This window comes from Meriones unguiculatus, chromosome 10, assembly GCF_030254825.1.
Source record: "Meriones unguiculatus strain TT.TT164.6M chromosome 10, Bangor_MerUng_6.1, whole genome shotgun sequence".
In the NCBI taxonomy this organism is placed as follows: Eukaryota; Metazoa; Chordata; class Mammalia; order Rodentia; family Muridae; genus Meriones; species Meriones unguiculatus.
In genome coordinates this window covers 64,041,114-64,062,702 of record NC_083358.1, presented here as the reverse complement: position 1 = coordinate 64,062,702, position 21,589 = coordinate 64,041,114, and the positions used below count along the sequence as shown (strand labels likewise).

The window sequence follows — 21,589 nt, the reverse complement described above, 5'->3', positions numbered from 1 at the left end:
TTGTTCACATTACATTAATCAGAAGGCAGATAGACCACAATCAGTCTAGTTTAACCTTCAAAGTGCTGTCCGTATGATATACTTCTACTGTCTCCTAATTCTACCTCTTAAAGGCTACAAAGCCATTGAAATAGGAGCAGCAACAGAAGATAAGCATTCAGAACATAAGCCGATGTTTTGGAGTAAAACTGTAACAAATGGAAAATGTCTAATGAACAAAAATTTAGGACTTGTCAATAGGTAGCAGTCACATTACTAAATATCCTACATGAGCTTCATTCATCCCAAGATCTACTTCTGTAAGGAGGTCATTCATCAGAAAGGTCCAATTTTAACTGAGTAGTATCTAGAATTATTATAAACCGTGAGTAAACAAGGAGAGACTACAGGGTCACTTACTTTTTATATAGCTTATCTTTTACAACCCGTGGAAGTCTAAATTGCTTCACTTGTTTGAAGCAGAAATTATTTTGTTACCAGTGTATCTTGTACATATCACACAGCAGTCCCCAAACCTTTGCAAATGCAGGATGTGTAGGAGAGAAGCAGCCATCAGAGGTTCCTGAATCAAGTTCAGTATAAATTAAACTAATGACAAAGAAATGTTACCCTTTAATCTTTCAATGGATCTGTCAACTTTGTTAACTAATTTTCTACAGACTTAATTGTAGCTACACATTTCTGTAAAAATTCTTAACTATCAGGTTTCAATGAGGTTGCAAGCAAATATGGCTACACACATTGGGACTAGCTCTGAATTCAATTCTGCTCACCAATGCTGAAAAGAAGGTAATTAGGACACTGTGCTAAGAAAGCAATATCTTTAGTTAAAAACAAAGTATCTACCATCACTTATCTATCTATTAGAACGGGTACATTTTACATGTTTCCTCTAAAAAAGGCATGGGGTGTTGGAAACCATGTAAGGGAAACTGGAATTAAGAGCCCTGAGCTTCCCTCAGCTCATCTTAATTTCACTAGAAATACCCAATGATAGGCTTTCTCCCAGCATTTTAGGGAGGTAGCTCCTATCTCATGTCTTTAACGTCCCTAAAAAAGGAGGAAGTCATAAAACAACTAGTACTGTTTACCGATCATCAACAGTCAGTCAGAAACTTCAGGACACCCTTCAAAATTACTATTACAGTCAGGTATTCTTGATCTGTTCTACAGCTGAGAAAAAGACTTCCAACAGATTGAAGAACTTGCTACACTCATACAGCAAGTAACAATGCATTACTGAGCACAGGCTTTGAAGCCAGACAATAGTGAGTTCATATTCACACTCTTGTTTGCTAGTTATGGCACCTGGCATGGCCTCTCTTAACTCCAGCTATCTTTAAAAATAGAAGGCCATTTTAAAACAGGAAGGCCAAACATTTCCCTTCATTATTCATTGTCTCTCCTGGGCCATGAAGCATCTTCCTATCCTGCTTTCCACTTTACAAGTCAGAGCTGTCCCAACTCTGTTATCACAGAATGGTGATGCCCTATCATTGGCTTGCCCTTAGAATTAAGTATGGTCATTGTAGCAAGAGGCTAATAGATCCTAAATGAATGCTGGGAAGAAGCCTTGAGTTCGTGGTGGGAGAAGGTAAAGCAAGTCTTGAAGCATATGAGAGAAAACAAGAGGGTACTAATCACAGCACTGGAATGGGAACCAGGAAGATGGGTGAAGAGTCACATCCAAGGGACAAAAAACACACACCTCAGCCTGGTCTCTCAATACACATCCACTTCCACATACGCAAACTACGTAAGTTAAACAGAAATACTTCACATCTTGATGCGCGCTGGTAAAATAGCATGCAAGACTAAAATTAGTAGGATTGAGAACCATTTTTCCACAGCTATATTTATATTATTAAAGGGTAAATAACTTCCTAATTTACTTAAGAGTTTTACTTAATAAATAATAAATTTTACTTACATACTTAAGTAAAATTAGTAACTATGAGTCCCTAAAGTATTTAGTTTCATTACAAGTATATGGTTACAGTAAGGTTTTTTCTTTGAACTTTTTAACTGAAGAGAAGAAGGCATAGTGCATCTTTACAGGACTGAAATGAAAACACCTGAAAGGGGAACTAACAAGGCAAGGGTCTCTAACAGATGCTGGTTAGAAGACCATCTTAACCACCAAGAAGTTCCTTAGACTCCTGATTGTGACATTGTCCTGTCGCTGTGCTGCACCCAGTGCTGCTACCACGTGAGGACACCTCTCTCGCAGAAACAGAGCTTCCGCTTCAAAAACCCTAACAACCCACTTTGTTCACAGACCATCCAGGCAGCCCACCTCCGAAGGGTCTCCTCCTAAGTGATCGGATACTCCAGCTACTGAACTGCAAAGCTTAGCCACAGGAGTGACTTGTCTTCATTAGAATCTGCTAATGAAATTTACCTAACCCTCCTCCATTGCTGGTGGGAATGTAAACTGGTACAACCACTTTGGAAGTCAATCTGGTGCTTTCTTAGACAATTAGGAATAGTGCTTCCTCAAGACCCAGCTATACCACTCCTGGGCATATACCCAAAACTTGCTCAAGTACACAATAAGGACATTTGCTCAACCATGTTTGTAGCAGCTTTATTTGTAATAGCCAGAACCCAGAAACTACCCAGATGTCCATCAACGGAGGAATGGATACAGAAATTGTGGTACATCTACACAATGGAATACTACTCAGCAATCAAAAACAAAGAAATCATGAAATTTGCAGGCAAATGGTGGGATCTAGAAAAGATCATTCTGAATAAAGTATCCCAGAAGGAGAAAGACACACATGGTATATACTCGCTTATATAGACCTATAAGATAGGATAAACATAATGAAATCTATACACCTAAAGAAGATAAACAAGAAAGAGGACCCAGGGTAAGATGATCAATCCTCACTTAGAAAGACAATTGGGAGGTGCATTGGACGTAGGAGAAAACAAGTAACAGGACAGGAGCCTACCACAAAGACTCTACCTAGCAGTGTATCAAAGCAGATACTAAGACTCATAACCAAACCTTCAGCAGAGTGCAGGGAATCATATGAAAGAAGGGGGAGTTTGTATGACTTGGAAAGAATAGGAGCTCCACAAGGACCAAATATACCTGGGCACAGGGGTCTTTTCTGAGACTGACACTCCACCAAGGACCAGGTATGGATATAACCTAGAACCTCATCTCGGATGAAGCCCATGGTAGCTCAGTAACCAATATGTTTCCCATAGTCAGGGGAACAGGGACTATTTCTGACAGGAACTCAATGGCAGGCTCTTTGACCTCCCCACCCCCCAAGGGAGGAGCAGTCCTGCTAGGCCACAGATGAGGACTTTGCTTGCAGCCAGTCCCGAAGATACCTGATAAAACAGGGTCAGATGAAAGGGGAGGAGGTCCTCCCCAATCAGTGGACTTGGAAAGGGGCAGGGAGGAGATGAGGGAGAGAGGGAGGGTTTGGGAGGGAATGAGGGAACGGGATACAGCTAGGATATAGAGTTAATAAAATGTAACTAATAATAAAAAAATTAAAAAATAAAAAAAAGAAATTTACCTTTCCAAATTTTAAGAAATGCTCAATGAAAAAGTAGAAACCTTTTTTATTCCTTTCACTGGAAACTGACTAGCAGTTTGAAAAGGCAAAAAAATACCAGCACAGACACAATTTACTGAAATTATATAAGCCCAAGTTCATCGTAAGAAATCAGCTTTTAAGTATGTACAATAACATTTTTATTTCAGAATTTCATGAAACACAGAAGTTGCCGTTTGTTCAAAATAGTTTCTGAAAGTGTCCTATAATAAAGATGTAGGGTAACAAGTAGGAGATATATACCTACATAATCAGACGTTTAAAAGTCCAAGCTTTCTGCTTTCTGCATACTTTCAACAAATGCGGAATGCTTGGAAACACATGACCCTAGCACCACCAGTATGGCAGGAATGCCACAGACTTAGTAAATGCAAAAAAAAGGAACAATAAATATGATTGCTCCAGAAAGGAACGCTAACTGAAGTTTCCCATGTCAAAAATCATGAGAACCAAAGCATGGGAAAATAAAGGCTATTGTTTTTCTAACAGCAATCACCAAAACTGGGGGAGGGAGAATGTTAAAAAGCTTTATCTATCTGATGAATAAGATTTCTTTAGACAAAGAACTGGAAAAGGTAGGGTTTTTAATCTAATTAATAAGTAGTATTTAATTTTGTTTTAAGATATATTTTCCAGTATCTACTGTATCTATTGCAGAATTTAAAAATTGAATCCAGAAACATTATTCTACGGTGAAATTTTCCTAAGAACCTGCACTTCTCAGGGCACTATAATGTATGTATCGTGTTCTATCAATTCTCAAAAATACATAAGAATCTAAAAAGCCATGCTTACAAAAGAGAATGTGTTTTCCTGCAAATGAGTGAATGTGACAAAATCATTGGTATTCCAAATAAAATGCCCACGGGGTTCTAGAGCAGCCACAGCAGCAGCTCTCAACCTGTAGATCACAACACCTTTGGCGATCAAGCAAACTTTTCACAGGGGTTACCTAAAAACATCGAAAGACGCAAATATTTGACATTACCATTCATAACAGTGTCAAAATTACACTTAGGAAGTAGCAAAAGTAATTTCATAGTTGGGGATCATCACAAAATGAGGAACTGCATTAAAGGGTCACAACATCTTTCACTGTTAATCTATCTTACAGTATTGCAGGAGCATTTACTGTTCTGTCTTGCAGTACTGTACAATGTCTACACATGAACTAGCCTTCAAATGCTGCTAAAGATCACTTCATGAAAGCTGTCACTGGTTTGGAAATTGCTTTGGGGTGGTTGTGGTTTACATGCTGGAAGAACTTCTGGGCGCACTGTCCTCAGAAGGGATTATTGTGAAACTAAACTGAGCTAAGTGAGCTTCCACAAGAACGGGCTTTTAATAAAAGAGCAAGACTGGATGCAGCCCTTCTCTCTGGCTCCCCATCTTGCCACATGACCTCTCCATACACACACACACACACACACACACAGTCCCACACGATGTTATCCACCATGTCTGCCCTGGCAAGAAGGCCTCCATCACAGTGTAACCTAATCCTGCATTTTCATTCTCCAAACTACTAAATCTGCTGACATTGTCTTAGTAAGACCTAGACTGCATTTCCCTTCATTTGTTAAAATAGCTTGTGATTTGGTTCTAGTAAACCCTAAAAAATATAAGCATGCAGTGGTTCCCTTCACTTTATAGCTGGTTTACACATTCATGCCTAAAGATTTAATGTGTTTTAAGACTATGAGCTAAATCAAATTGTTACCTCTATAAAGTTCCCAAAATCAAAAATCTTGCTACAGCAACAGAAAGTAGACTACTAGAGATATCTAATGGGAGTATCCCTTTAAAATTTGATCTTGCTCTGTATATTAAGCCTTTTTCTTTGAAATAAAATGATTTGGCTTTTTTGTAGGTTGGAACAGTGGTGAGGCAAAGCTAGCAAGAATCACTGGCATCCTCACTGAATAAAAAAACCAGACTCTGACTCATGCAAGCATTTTAACTATGGGTTCTATTTTTTAGTTTGTGAGTCAAACTATAAGCAATTTTACCCCAAAAGTTCAGGGAAAAATACCTTATATGGAAGCAGTAAAGAGAACACCTCAAAGCATATGTCATTATGAATTACAAAACTAGAGGTGCGCCAGTGCTTGTGTCTCCATCCTTACACAGTCACTGAACCACCTCATTCAAAGGACTAACACTGGTTTCTAGACATCGATTTTTATTCTAGTCCATGAAGTCCAAATGAAATACAAACATCTCCATAGGCTGTGCTTTACTACTGAGATGCTGTATTAACATTTGCATTTCATAGCCAATTTGTCTATGCCCAAAGATTTCATGCACTTTGCAGTTAGCACATAAACATTAGTCTACCAGAAACATGAAGGTTTGGTTGTTTGTAAAAAGAAAACATCCTCTAACATCTCAAAACCAAGGAAACTTGTCACAAATACAAAAATCAGTCTACTATCTGGAATACTTAGTGAAATAGATTTTTGTGAATTCCAGTTTCCCTGGAGCAGAGTAACAAAGATAACCATATACTACAAACATCCTCTTCCTCCACCAGGTTCTGTTCAAGCCGAGACAGGCCACCTGAAATTGCACATAAGCATGCATATATTTTCCATGTAGTGAAACTTTTCCAGTTTTTCAAAGACATTTATGACCCCAAACCAAAGAACTTATGATTCAGTGAAACCTTAGATTGGAGCAGAGGTCTTCAAAACGTGACTCCCAACCACAAGCAACAGCATACTTCCACAGTGGAGAAAGCCCTCCACAGCCCAAGCAAACCATCTTCCAATGTTCCAAGAAAAAACTCCATAACATCAAGGAATTCTCAAGGAATGGTGGAGGGTGGGGAGGAGATTTTGCATGCAAATAAGAGATAACAGAGCTTTAAAACTTTAATTTTTTAAAACTCTAATCTTCATAGCATAAATCCACATTTAATCATTATTCCAATAAAACACTGCCTTCAATCCTGAGAACAAATAAAAAAGGACATGTCCCTTTTTATCATCTGCTGTTTTATACAATTTCACATTTCACAGGTATGTTTCTCTCCACACAGCAAAGCTCCTCCAACTGCTTGTGACCAAAGTCTTCTGTCCTCCTTATCAGTTATTCTGAAAATCTAACACATTTCTGTAAAAGTCAAAGAACATACTCCTTCCAGGTTTCTATGCAACACACACGCACACACACACACCCTATCTAACTAGTACATAGGCTTTATAAACAGTTGCTCTCCGTTTCGGCATTTCAAGTCTTTCATGTAGCTGCATGTTTACAGAGCAAGCTGTAAGCATGCTGCTTCTAGGCATCTTTCCTTTTAGTCAATCATACATGGATAGAAAAGGAAAACAACATAGGCATCTGATAAAATATTTTATTTTATCAGTATAAATCAAAGGCATTTTGCTCATTAAATAAAGAGTGGGAAAATATTGTAGTTTTGTAAACTTCATACACACATTTCAATTTCTGCTTGATGATGACACTAACATGAAGCCCACAGAATTTGCACAAGCTGTTATAATTTCACAAGCTGTATATGACAACCAACCTCTGCTCAACATTTTATTACAAGGAACCTGAAGGCAGTTGTAACTCAGCCACTGGCAAACCCTGTGCCTCTGAGAAAGCTACTACATATGTCTTCATTCTACTGAGCTGTACAGGATGGTAGGATAAAATGATCTGAGTCTCTTTCAATTCTAAGATAATAAATACTTTACACAGTTAATAATCTTTCATTTATCTAATTGCCATTACCAATAGTAGTCATTTTCACTGTAATAATTTTTTATTATTGCCCAAATGCTTAATATATATTATTCATATTTCCCTATTGCAAACTATTGTACTGAGAAAATTCTTGGGATTGGCATAAAACTGTTAAAACTTGCTGTGCAACCAAAATGGCGATTTTATGAAATTGTTCAAAGCAGCAACAAATTTAATATCATGAGTAAGAGGCTAGATAAGCTGGTAGCTTTAATCTCAGCTCTGGAGAGGCAAAAAGGCAGGAAGGCCTCTGTTGAGACCAGCACGATCTAGAAGATGAGTTCCAGAGTAGCCAGCCAGGGCTATGTAGAGACCCTGTCTCAAAACAAACAAAAAAACAAACAAAAAAAGAACCAAGATGAACTTCAATACCCAGAAATCAAAGTAAGTTATTTAAAGATCTGGGCTGTGTATATTAATTAAAGCAGAACATATATACAATAGTAAATAGGGGAACCACTTGAAAAAAATAAGGACAGAATAAAAATCTACAATGTTACTAAACAAAGATATTTTTTTAAATAGTGCACATGAGCTTAGGTGGATGGTACAAATTATTCTCTCCTCTCTTCAAGCAAACACAGAGACTTCTCTAAATCTGAACCTACAGCAATATTAGAAACAAGAAAATGGCATTTCAGAGCTTACTCAGAGACAGAAACATCTGGAACTTCTACTTTTTCAGCCCTCAAAAAAAAATGTTTTAGAGTAATTTAATATAAAAGACAGGAACCCTTTTCAGTGGTAGCAGCTGAGCTCTATGACACTTATTACTGCATTACATACACATTCAGTCACTGTACACACACTAAAGTATATGAGAACTAGGCAGAGGCACAGAATGAGTTACTAGAAGGAGAAGCAAGCATTTATTAAGTGGCTACTATGTGTTAGGATGTCCCAGACTTAGTGATACAACTTACTCTAAACTAGGTCCAGGGAAAGAAAATAGAAGCAAAAACAAATAAACATAAAAATATATAATAAAAAGACAGGGGCTGAAGCACATGAAAGAGAAACAGAACAGAGAAAGTGAACACAAGGTACTGAGATAGTCTAATATTGAGTCAGTGAGGGCCACAGAGATGTCTCAACTGGCAAAGGAGATGCTGCATGAGCATGAGAAACTGAACTCAGATCCCCAGCCTGCAAGTGAGAAGCCAGGCATGATGACAGCCATGTTAGTACCAGGTGGGGTGGGGTGCACACAAGCAAATCTCTGAAACTGGTTAGCCAGGCAGGCAGTCTCAAATCAGAAAGCTCCCAGTTCAGTGAGAGACCACAACAATCTAAGGAGTCGACATGGGTTCGCAACTGGTTGTGAACATCAACACTTCCCACACCAGTAAAATAAGTATCTTTATGAGTAAGTGTAGATCTGCAGAAAGAGAGGAGTCAGCTATACAGTTACATGTTTCAAAGGTTGAGAGTAGGAATAAAAGACAGATAAAATACATATGTGCCTACCCACTGACCAAATAATCACTTCATTCCAGGCACTGTTTTAGACAATTTTTTTTAATTTCTACATCAATTTTGCATAAAATTGACAAGGATCAGAAAAGGATTTTTTTAAATGACTCATTTTTAGAACATTAATTTACCCTTATAGTTCATGAGTTAACATTATGCTAATTTTTCTTAAGGAAACATCCGAAAAGCTAAACATTAAGAATGTAGTTCTAAGAAAATCTTCACAGCAAACCACTAGTTCCTTATTATTCCCAGCTGATGATTTTAATTAAGTCCATTCCTGGATTTCCAAGCAGGGCAGAAAGACAACAGAATATCAAACTATCATTTGAGTTTGGGAACTATTATTTCAGGAGCAAACAACTCTATTCTATGCTTTCTCTGGCTGTCTACTATGCAATATCACAGGTTCACGACACAGACTAACATACTGACACATATATCTTATTACTCAGAAACATTCAGAAGAGAAATAGAGTCCTCAAGATGTTTCTAAGTAAACCGTACAACTAAAAATGGTTCTAGTCCAAAACCACTGGAATAACAACAAATGTCCACTGACTGTTCTCTGGAGAGTTAAGGCAAGCTTCAGATTAGGGGATGGGTACACTTCCTAGGCATGCTCCACTCCCAGACTGCAGAGGGAAGGAGTGGTATTTTCTTTTTCAAACACACATTATGTTTCTTGTGTTTGGTTTTAATTGGAAGAATCAAAGGAGGAAAGTACTAGGCATCTTATCTTCCATCAAAACCATCTGCAAACTGCACCCATCCCCTTGAGTGGATGCAGAAACAAAAGACCTGGCACTATGTCCCACCCCTACTTCAAATCAATTTTTACATATTCCTTTTTTCTATTCAAAAGTCTAAAACTGTATTGTAGTGGTTACTTTTTGTTGACAGTTTGACTAAACTGATATATCACTAACATGTCTAGATGTGTCTGTGGGAGCTCCTCCACACAGACAGTGGAAGGAGTTGTCTGGAATTAAAGGGGAAGAAATCAGTTAGTACTGGCATAGTCATCCCTCTGCCCCTTGTTCCTGCCACCATGATGCTCTGCCCAACCCTTCCCACAATCAGGATGTTCTGCCTCACCACAGGCCCAGAAGCAACAAAAATACTCTTTACTCTGGAAGAAAAACACAAAAGCTCTTCACAGTTTCAGGATAATACAAAATATAATGATAAATGTAAACACAATATTTGAATACAAAACAAACTACAAATGAAATGTAAATTCAACAAAATTTCAAAGGCTTGACAAAAAAAATCCACAAAGATAAAAACCAAGAAAGTTTTAGGATCTCAGGCTAGCCCTTTGAGTTAATAGTATAGACAGGTTTGTTGGTTTGTTGTTTTGTTTTACTTTTAGTAGTACTATTATCTTTAGCTACAGTTTTCAATACCTATTCCTACTAGGGAAAATACTGCTTTCACTGCATTGTATATGTTTGCACCACCATGTAAATGCTATGCTTTAAATGCTTTTTACATGTCCCCAAAATTCCAAAGTTGAAGCCTAACCCATCCATGTAATATTCACGAAAGAGGGCCTTACCAAATAAAATTAGGTTAAAAGGGCCACATCCTTACGAAAAAGATTAGTGTTCTTACAAAAAAAAAAAAAAAAAAAAAAAAAAAAAGCCTCTAGAAAGCAACTGTAGTCTTCTGCTTTGTGGGATTGAAAAGCATCACAATGGGTTTCCAGTAGACCCTGACTTTGTCAGTGGCTTGACGTAGGTCTTCCCAGCCTTTAGAATTCTGCACTATGAATGTCTAACGGTCCATAAATTTCTACTGCTAAATCATTAGTTTTAACAATAAGAATGAACTAAAACAAAAACTGGTATTGAGCAATGGAATGATGTTATACTCTACCTAAAACTAAGAAAGCAGTTTTGGAACCTGATAATGATTAGAAGAATCTGAGAATACATGATTTTTTTTTAATTTTTTATATAACTTTTATTAATTACACTTTATTCCTTTTGTATCCCCCCATAGGCCCCTCCCTCCTCCCCTCCCAGTCCCACCCTTCCCCCCTTTCTGCATGCATGCCTCTCCCCAAGTCCACTGATAGGGGAGGTCCTCCTCTCCTTCTTTCTGATCTTTTTTTTTTTTTTTTTTTTTTTGTTCTTCTCAATGCAGTTTATTCAGGAACCTTGATCAATCTTCTGACCCTGGGGAAAGCCAGCCCACAGCTTAAAATAGCCTCTGGGTAGCCAACCCCAGCGTGCCTTGTGGGCAATGCAGATAGGTCCACATACACGGAAGCAAGCCAGATCCTCAATCTTAGCCAAATATAGAGTTGTTTGTGACAGAGAGCACTCACCATTGGGAAGGTGGAAGGCGGAAACCAGCTCCATCTTTAAGGCGCGGCATTACGCAGCTCTCTACAGTTCCCCCTTTTTGTTTTAGACGCATCAGGCAAGAGTAGAGGTCTGATCTCTGATATTAGAAATAAATTGGGACTTTGTACCAATGTTCATTCATCTGATGACCCAAAGAGCATCAGACCCGTCCGAAACCTTTTTCTCAGAGACGGGACTTGGGGCATTAACCTGCATGCAATCAGACATGCTCTTCTCTGGGTCGAAAGCGGCTGACCCTGAGTGCAGTGCTTAGCCTCGCATCCTGAGCCTAACATTTTAGCTTTTTATGGTAGCCAACTATGCTTGGGGAGACTGTCCTGCTTCAATGGCTGTAAAGGCCTGAATGTAATAGGCAGACAGTGTTGGAAAAGAAGCATTGAGGGTGACTCTGGTGAGGGTTCAGATGAACACTACTATAGAGCAATCAATGTTCAATCTTCTTAGAGACTACCTAGTATTAATAAACAGAATGTGGGTGGTTAGGGGGCTATAGTAGTCCCCCACTCACTCACTGTGGAGGGAGCACATTCCAGAGTGCACATTCCTCATTAAGGCAATGTCTAGGGATGCCATGGGATAGGATCATGGAACAGGAGATCCACAGGCCTTAAATTCCAGCCTAGGAAAGCTGCAGATACAAGACTCCAACCCTTAGAAAGCTGAAGCACGAAGCACGGGCCTTCCCCAGCAAAGACACAAAAGACCTGAGCCTTGGAGGCTCTCCTTTGCCCCAATCAGTCCAGAAGACAGGACATAAGGTTGAAAAGATGGCTGTCAAACCTTAAGATGTAATATTACTTTCTGTACTGGCTGGTTTTTTGTGTCAATTTGACACAAGCTGGAGTCATCAGAGAGAAAGAAACCTCAGTTGAGAAAATGCCTCTATGAGATCCAGCTGTAAGGCATTTTCTAAATTAGCGATCAATAGGGGAGGGCTCAGCCCATTGTGAGTGGTGCCTTCCCTGGGCTGGTTCTATGAGAAAGCAGGCTGTGGGGCTGAAGAGATGGCTCAGTGGTTAAGAGCACCGACTGCTCTTCTGGAGGTCCTGAGTTCAATTCCCAGCAACCATGTATAAGGACTCTGATTCCCTCTTCTGGTATGTGTGAAAACAGACCATTCATATATCTAAAATAATTAAATAAATAAATCTAGAAAAAAAAAGAAGAAAGAAAGAAAGCAGGCTGGGCAAACCATATGAAGCAACCCAGTAAGCTGCACCCCTCCATGGCCTCTGCATTAGCTCTTGCCTCCAGGTTCCTACCCTGATTGAATTCCTGTTCTGACTTCCTCCATTGATGGACTATGATCTGGAAGTATAAGCCAAATAAACCCTTTTCTCTCCAACTTACTTTTTCATCACAATGTCTTCATTGCAGAAATAGAAATCCTGACTAACGATTTCCTTGTTGAGTTTTAGGCATAAATGGAAGCAGCTACCACTTTGGGAATGGGAGTATCTATCCTATGTTTGTCCTACTGTTGTATTTGGGAAACAGTTTGATTTTGGAGGCTAAATTATGGAGAGCTATTTGCTTCAGGATCATTCATACCTTGAGTCTTGGTCATATTTAATTTAGACGGTAATTCGGAGGTTTAAGATGGTAACAAGCAAGTCAAGAGTGTGAGAGCTACTTGGATGCAATGAATATATTCAAGTGGATCTGGAGGGCAGGGAGATACGCTATAGGCTGAATGTTCCTCTCCTCTCCCCCGGTTCCCACGTTGAAACCTAATCTAAAAATCTGTACTAAGAAATGACGTCTTTGGGATCTGATTATGTCATGAGGGCTTCACCCTCTCGAGTAGGGTCACTGGCTTTCTTTATAAGACATCTAAGGGTGCCTGTTAGCAGTTCTGCCTTTCCACCACGTGTGGTGGGGCCGTCTTTAAAGTAGAGTAAGCCCGCACCAGATTTTCAATCTCCCAGCACCTGGCGTCTCAACAGATGCCCCAGCCTCCAGAGCTACAAGGGAAAGTTTCTGCCAGATAGTCAGCTAAACCAGCAAGAATGTTACATGTCAGCAGAGATATAACCACAATCAGAACAGTAAAAAGCCCATAAATGATATAATATTGAAATTGTTTTTAGCTGATCATATGGTCCAAACTGCCTTCTAAATATTAAATGACAAGAATAAGGACAGTGAGCTCTTGGTCATATGTGGGGCATTAATGTCAAACTCACAACCATAGGCTCAGGGACATCACTGAAGAGGGGAGCAGAAAGGATGCAGGAGACAAAGGATGAGAAGAGATGCTGTGGATGGCACTGCACAGCAACTGCGGTCACCTATAACATCAAGTCAGGCAAACTGCTGCAGGGATGGGAGAGGGGCTCCTGAGGCTACAAACTTCGCTGAGGCAGTTGAGAGCTGCTAGAGGAAGGGCAGCATGTTTCTTTGGAGGAGTGACTGCTGATAGGACCCATAATTATGCCCACAGAAGCAGCAATATTTGGGCTTAGGAGTTATTAAAAACAAAACAAAACAAATAAGTCAGGCGTGGTGGAGGACACTTTAAGTGCCAGAGCTCATGAGGTAGAGACAAGTGGATCCTGAGGTTTAAGGCCAGCCTGACATACAATAATGGACTAAAGTCACTGTATTTTAACACAGTACTTTACAAAGGAGTGATTCTCACCACTTGATTAAATTGTGATACTATGAAATAGGTATTTTATCTTCACCCCTGTTTTCTGCCACACAGCTTTTAAAATCCAATCCTTGAACTTCTAAGTTGGTAGGAATGACATTTGTCAGTTTCTAAGATGACTGATGGTTCAGAGACCCTGGAAAGCACCAGGATGGAAAGACCAAAGCATGAATAAAGAGCTAAAACATTCAGCCCAATACTCAAGAGGCAAGGAAAAGGGAAAAAGAGACATGTGAGTTGGTCAACAATAAGCAAAGATATAACCAATCATTCCTATATAATAAGTTCTCCATAAAAAACATTACAAAGAATTTCCAGACAGCTGAACATGATAGCGTCTGAAAGGCAGCATATCCAGAGACAGAGTCGATACTGTCTCTTCTCATATACCTTGTCATAATCTGTGGGAAGCACAAGAGTAAACATTTGAGAAACCAGGATTGTCAATCACAGAGGACTATTTTCTTCCAGGTAACCTCGACTGCCAGAGTAAAAACTGGTGATCCTTTGTATGATATGAGGAGCCAGCCTCCACCTCAATCCCCCAATATCCTGAGCATTATTTAGGCCCTTGCCTTGACCTTTGTCTCTCAGTGAACAGAACCCAGCCTTATGAACGAGGCCCCACATACTTTGTACCCTCCACCAATAGAATCTATCACTGTGCTTATCACACCTCCTTCCCCTAGGCCCTAGGCCCCAGCTGTTTTTTTGTTTTGTTTTGTTTTGTTTTGTTTTGCTTTGCTTTTCTTCCTAGTCTTTGCTCAACCTTAAATTCTCCAGTGTTTTAAAAATACATGTGTGCATAACTCAAATAAATTTCCTGGATACTATGAACACAGATACTCTGGTTTGTAAGCTCTATTAAAATGTTAACAAGATATGCCCATATCCATTTGGCAAAAGGTTACTGAAATAATTCAGATGCTAATAAAGTTCACACCTTTTCAAATACTTTACAAGGTTTCAGAGACTCTGAAAGGGGCTACTTATTCCAAAAGGCAGAGTAACTTACCTAGAAGAAAAGTTTATTTTTATTTATTAAAATCACTTTTATGACTTTTAGCATTTACAAAGATCTTACATTAAATTTTTTCCTGCAAAAGGAAAAAGATTTAACATATAGAGAAAGCATCTAAACAATAAAATACTACTTTCATCTATCTAGGGAGCTAAACTATCAATGTGATAGCACATTACCAAAATATAAAGGAGTAGACACTAATACATTACTGGCAGATAATTTGCAATACACATTAAAATTACAAGTGCACGAATTCTCCCTTTGGGAATTTACCCTAGAAACATCTTTACATACAGGTAAAATAATGTATAATCAACTTGTGTTCTTAAAAATCACTATACCAAGTACTGGAGAGACGACTGAGAACTCTTGTTTGGTGGCATAACCTTCGGTAACCCAGCTCCAGGGACTCTTATGCCCTCTTATGATCTCTGCAGGCACTTGGCACACTCATGGCACACGTCCATACATGCAGGCAAAGCATTCATACACTTTAAATAAAAAATGCTGTATGGACATGGACGAACACACACACACAGAGACACCTGATAAATAAAATTATTTAAGAGAAAAAAAATTACCAGAAGTTTGCTTGTGGAAGTAGATAGCAGTTTTGGAGTTATTATAATATAAAGAAAGGAAACTTATTTAAAATCACATGGAATACTGGACAAGAGTCATCTGTAACCCCAGCAACTACAAAGGTTGAGGCAGACTGACAAGTTTGAGGTCAAGCCTGGGAGAGACACTGCCTCACAACAACAAAGACGATAACCAGCAAGATGGCATGATAGAAAATTCCAGAATTCAGTGATTAATATAACAAATGTAGCATGTGCTAAGGGTAAGCTTGTTCTCTGGGGCTTTCATAAGAAACCACAATGTTTAGAGCCTTATAGATTATATAATTTTAATAAAGACATACATGCACAAAAGCACAAAAAAAGCAGTTATCAGAGCCTTAACAGTTCATAAGAAACATATATAGAAAAAAGGAAAAACTGCATCATTCAGGCAATACAGAAGCATATGAAAAATAGTGGAGTCAAGAAACATAAATTGCTAAAATGACATGGACAGTTTACGGAAGGCAGAGTACAGGATTATGATAAATATATACTCTAGAAATTGTTTTAAACAGCTCAATCAATCCACTGTTGTAGGAAAATCAATTTTCTGAAGGCAACTGAAGTATCCAAAAACTTAAAATCACATATAAATTCTGACCCCAATAACTATTTCTCTAGATTTCGCTTTAAAGAACTTAAAAAATAAAAAGAAGGATATTTAGGATATCTACTTTTATACTAGTAAATAATTATCGTTATAGTAGTTTTAACATAGCCCAAAAATTAAATTCATTCAGTCATTAAAAGGGTCAAGGAATTAGTTTTCTTTCTTTGTAAGTATATTATCTCCACCCTTCAGTAGAAAGCCAGCCGCTGACACTATTAACGAAGCTCTGCTAAGCTTGCAGACTCAAGCATAACATGACTGTCGCCTGCGAAGTTCCACCCAGCAGTTGATCAAGACAGAAGCTGGGACTTGCAGCCAAGCATGAGGCATAATTCCAGAGATCCTGTGGAAGTGTTAGAGGAAAGATGGAAGGACCTGGAGGGGACAGGAACCTCACAAGAAGACCAACAGAGACAGCTAACCCAGACCCACAGAGGCTTACAGAGACTGAGACATTTAACTAAGGAGCATGCCTGTCTGGATAGGACCCCTGCAAATACGTGGCCGATAGGCAGTTTGGTCTTCACGTGGATCACCTGGCAAGTGGAGGGGAGCCTGTTTCACATATGGACTCTATTGCCTGCTTTTGGGTCACTTCACCCTGGCAGGGCTGCCTTGCCTGCCTCAGTGGATGGGGATATGCTCAGTCCTGATGTGACTTGATGTGCTGGAGAAGGTTGACATGGGAGAGCTGCTCCCTTTTCTGGGGGAAAAGGGACTGGAGAAGGAAAAAGGAGGGGGATGGAAAGACTGGGAGGAGAGGAGGGAGGGCACCCTTTGGATGGATGTAAAGTAAATAAACTTAAATAAAATATTTGAAAATAAAAAAATAAGTATATTTCTATATACTTAAGTTTTAGTCTATGAAATATTACATAAAAGGAAAAAGATGACAAACTACTGAAGAAAATCCACAGGTAACAAATAAACGAATGAAATAGTTCTGCATCATAGTCATTAGGAAGATGTAAACCAAAACTAGGAGCTGCATGTGGTGGTACATGTCTGGAGTTATAGCTACTTGGAAAGCTGAGGCAGGAGGATCAAGTGAGTCCAGTAATTCAGGGCCAGCCTGTCTCATAATAAAGCAAAATGAACACACAAAGACAAAAAAAAAAGAAAGCTACAAAGATTTGGGTCACGTTAATAATCACATATAGAAGAATGGGGTTAGGTTGTCTCATGTAATAGATAAATTAACTCAAAATAGATTGCAGATGTAAATGTAAAACCTAAAACTATAATGCTCCTAGGAGAAAATACAGGAATAAAGATTTGATTAGGCACAGCTTCCTTGCATGACACCAAAAGCACAAGAACAAAAGATCAAAAACTGTATTTTTAAAATTAGCATGGAGAAAGTAAAAGTAATGTAGGGAATAGGAAAAAAGATCCATAGCCTGGTAGGCCTGGGTTCTATAAGGAAGCAGGTTGAGCAAGCATGAGGAGCAAGCCAGTAAGCAGCACCCCTCCATGGCCTCTGCATTAGCTCCTGCCTCCAGGTCCCTTCAATGATGGACTATGATATGGAAGTATTAGCCAAATAAATCCTTTCCTCCTCAACTTAATTTTGATCATGGTGTTTCATTATAATAACAGTAACCCTAAAACAGAGACATGCTATAATTTCATATGTACATGGACAATAAAGAGTAGGTAAATATTTATAGGCAGAACACAGATTAATGGGAGGCAGAAATGAGGAGAAACTGCTTAATGGGAAGAAACAGGACTTTATTTTTAGTTATGAAAATGTTTTGAAACTAGATTACAACACTGAATTATTGAAATGCCACTAAATTATACTGTCAATTAAAATCAGTAGTTTCATGCCACATGAATCAATGTTTTCAAAAGAGATCATTGCATGTTGAAGATACTAATAAATTCACTTCAATAAACAAACTCAGTTTGATTACAGATAAAAAGCATAATTAAACATGAGATCAGATCATTCCAACATACAGTGCTATAATAAAGATACAGAATGTGTTTTAAGAAAGAAAATAAGAAGTTATTGCTTCATAAATTTAACTTGATTATTATCCCTTAACCAATATGAAGTGGGTTACAAGGGGTAAGAAATTTATTTGGACTAAATCATCCAAATTTAGTTCAATATCTTAAAGCTGAAAAATATAACATCATTGACAATTATGTAAATTAGTTTTAAATGACATTTGAGAAGAGTGGATCAAAGTATACAAAGTCTCACATAAAAGGGCTGTGTTTTGAGAGCTACTAAATGACAGTATAGGTGTAATTAATTATATATCCACAAAGATGGCTGAGTAAATCTGAGTTTTACCAAAACAATATAAAACAAACAAAACAAAACAAAAAAAAAAAAAAAAAAAAAAAACAAGGTAAAAGCTGGGCATGGTGCATGGTGATGCATAAAGGGGAGCAGATCTCTGTGAGCTTGAGGCCAGCCAGGGCTACACAGTGAGTTCTAGGAAAACCAGGGCTACACAATGATACTCTGTCTCTAAAAGGCCAAAAAAAAAAAAAAAAAGAAAAAAGAAAAAAGAAAAAGATGATGGATATGTTAGGTTAAATCTGCCAATCCATGTTGTTTACATGGATCAAAACATTATAGTGTTTAAGTATACACAACTATGACCTATCAAATCAAGGTAATTAATTAAAACAAATATTTGAAGTAGGATGATATCTCCCTTAACAAAAGTGATAGTCTTCTGATTCTGATATGTAAAGATGATAAAAATGGAAATTCATCTCACGGACGTTTTCAATGAACAGCTGATTCTTCACAATCATAAGGGTTATAAACCTAGGATGCTATTGAAAAGTATTTCAAGCCATAAAAGAGCAGTAACGTAACATGCCAGGGGTGTACTCAACAAGTTAACTGGCACTGAAGATTCATTCCTAAGAGATTAGTTAATATCTGATTTGGTCTTGGTCCAAAAGAAGAAAAGGAAATTGTTCCAAGATTTAAGTAAGAACACAAAACAGAAACAGTTCTGTAATGTGATCATGTTAATGCTAAAATATCAATGAGGGATAATCAATGTCAGAGTTCAGAAGTGCCCCCAGGAAGTGATTTACTCAAACACCTGACTGAATGCCTCAAGAACTTGGAAGAGTCCATTTTCTTGTCCCAAACTCTGTCATGGTTTGCATAGGAAATGACTCTTAAATGTTTCTGTATGAAACTTGGTCCCCAGCTGGAGGCACTATTTTGGGAGGTTATGGACACAGTAGGAGGTGGACCTAGCTGAAGGAAGGAGTGGAACCATGACAGTTATATCTGCCCTCTATGTTCAGTCCCTCTCTCTGCTTGCTGTGTACTATGAAGAACAGCTTTCCCTAATCTCTCCATCCATAAGTACATAAGTCCAAGCGGCCATGAATCAAACCCTTTAAAATCATCAGCCAAAACAAAGTTTTCTAACTTTAGGTACTTATCTCAGGTGTTTGGGTACAGTAATTAAAAACAGTAACCAATACCAGCACAGATACTAGATTGCCAGCTAAATTAATGTCTCAGCAGTCATTCAATTTCTTGCTTTTTCTGAATAAAGTGAAGATCACTTTAATCGTCTTTAATGTATTCACAGGAGTAAGATCATGAAAAAATTAGCTGTCCCAAAACAACCACTGAGGCATACCTACCCTACATGTGCCATCTGATACAATGTCAAGGTATTATTCTGATTTGATGGCAATTGAAAAAAAGGAAAGAAAAACTTGCTGCACTCCCTATAATGACTGAAAACGTAGGACACAAATCTTCAGAAGTCCCTCCTCCTAGCTCTATTAGGACAAGCCGAGCATCCACAGGCAAATCAACATGCATCTGATGACAGCGTGTGGAGTCCTAGCCATCTTTGGTGTGTCCTGATGCCTTGAGTTGGACTTGTTAAACAGTTGGCTATCTGCAAAATGATTTTGGTTTGTAGATTTGTATGGTTACATCTCTTCCCCAGAGATTTCTCTTTTTGCACACGTTCAGAATAGAAAAATAGAAAGCAGAGTTCCCAAATCTTCCACTGTGGTGATTTAAATAAGAAAGGCCCACACAGGCTCACATGTTTGAACACCTGGCTCCAGTGTGGCCTTGCAGGAAGAGGGGTGTCATTCTGGGCCATTTTGAGCTAGTGCTCCCTGCCTCCTACATGTTGATGAAGACGTGAACTCTCAGCTGTTCCTGCCACTGTGCCTTTGCTCTGCTACTGTGGAATCGAAACCTCTGAACTGTAAGCTAATTAAATTCTTTCTTTTATAAGTTGCCTCCGTCATCGTGTTTTTTCATAACAATAGAAGAGTAACTAAGACATCTTCCTTCCTCAAATTTCTATTAAAATCTTATTGTGGCTTAAAAACTCCTGAATTGTTTTAATTTAAAATCAGCATACATAAACTAGGATTATATCAAACAAAATAAAAATAAGTTCTTAAAGAATCGTTCATGCAATATCTAAAAGAGATTAACTATAAATTACTCTGGCTTATCCACCTAATTATTAGAAACCATTAAGTGGGAGGATATGGTCAGATACTGTCAGAAGTATAAAAGAATATACAATTATGAGAATGCAATTCTAGCTACTTTATTTACGTTTTTAATTTTAAAAACTGAATAGAATCTATATAAGTACTTATAATATCATAGATAAAATATTTTATGCAATCTAAACTCATTAGGATTCTATTTCACATAGGGATATATATAAAGATATTCATAAACAGAATTTACAACATTTTAGCCATTGTTTATTAAATTGTCCATGACACTTTTTAAATGTTTACTAATTTTAACTAAAATCGCAAGTAATACTCACCAGCAAAAGAATGGTACTTTGAATCTGATTTTCTTATTTATACACAAAGATATATATATATATGTTTATATATGTTTATGTGGAAAAGGTAAACAATCATTTTCAAAGCTCTATATAAAAAATTATTACCAATAAACATGTTGATGCACAAATAGGTGCTTTTATGTACTAGTCTGAAAACAAACTGATGCTATACATCAAATGATGAAGGAGAGTTGCAGAGCATACACTTACAGAGGACAGTAAGTGGCACATGCTACAGCACAGAAATGAAAAGTAAAATATTAAAGATTTCATCCAGGAAAAGAAAAGATGAAAGAGGCTAAGAAACTTTTATTTTATACATTCATATTTATTAAACTCTAATGTTTAGATTATGTTTCTGTGTACGTGTTAAGAGAAATGTTGAAAGACACCACTAAATACTCTGGATATGCTGCACCTAATTAGGAAGGGTTACATTGTGACCCAAAGCATAAAACAACACATTCTAGAATTATTTCAGCGCACACCCTACTTTATACTCCTATGCAAGTCTGTCCAAGGTATGTAGCACTGACACACACATGCATTCCAATGAGCTGCACATTGTGTAACCTACAGACAGACACTGTCAGGGCCTGTAGAGTTCACAAACCAGGAACAGAATGTCCCAGACTGATATAGGCCTGACTTACAGTTGC

At 38.1% G+C, this 21,589-nt stretch overlaps 1 protein-coding gene across 13 annotated transcripts in view; it reads right to left on the bottom strand.

Annotated features, from left to right (window-relative positions):
• Pdlim5 (PDZ and LIM domain 5) overlaps positions 1–21,589 on the bottom strand; it is a 172,998-nt gene that overhangs the window by 125,808 nt on the left and 25,601 nt on the right. The window lies entirely within an intron of this gene.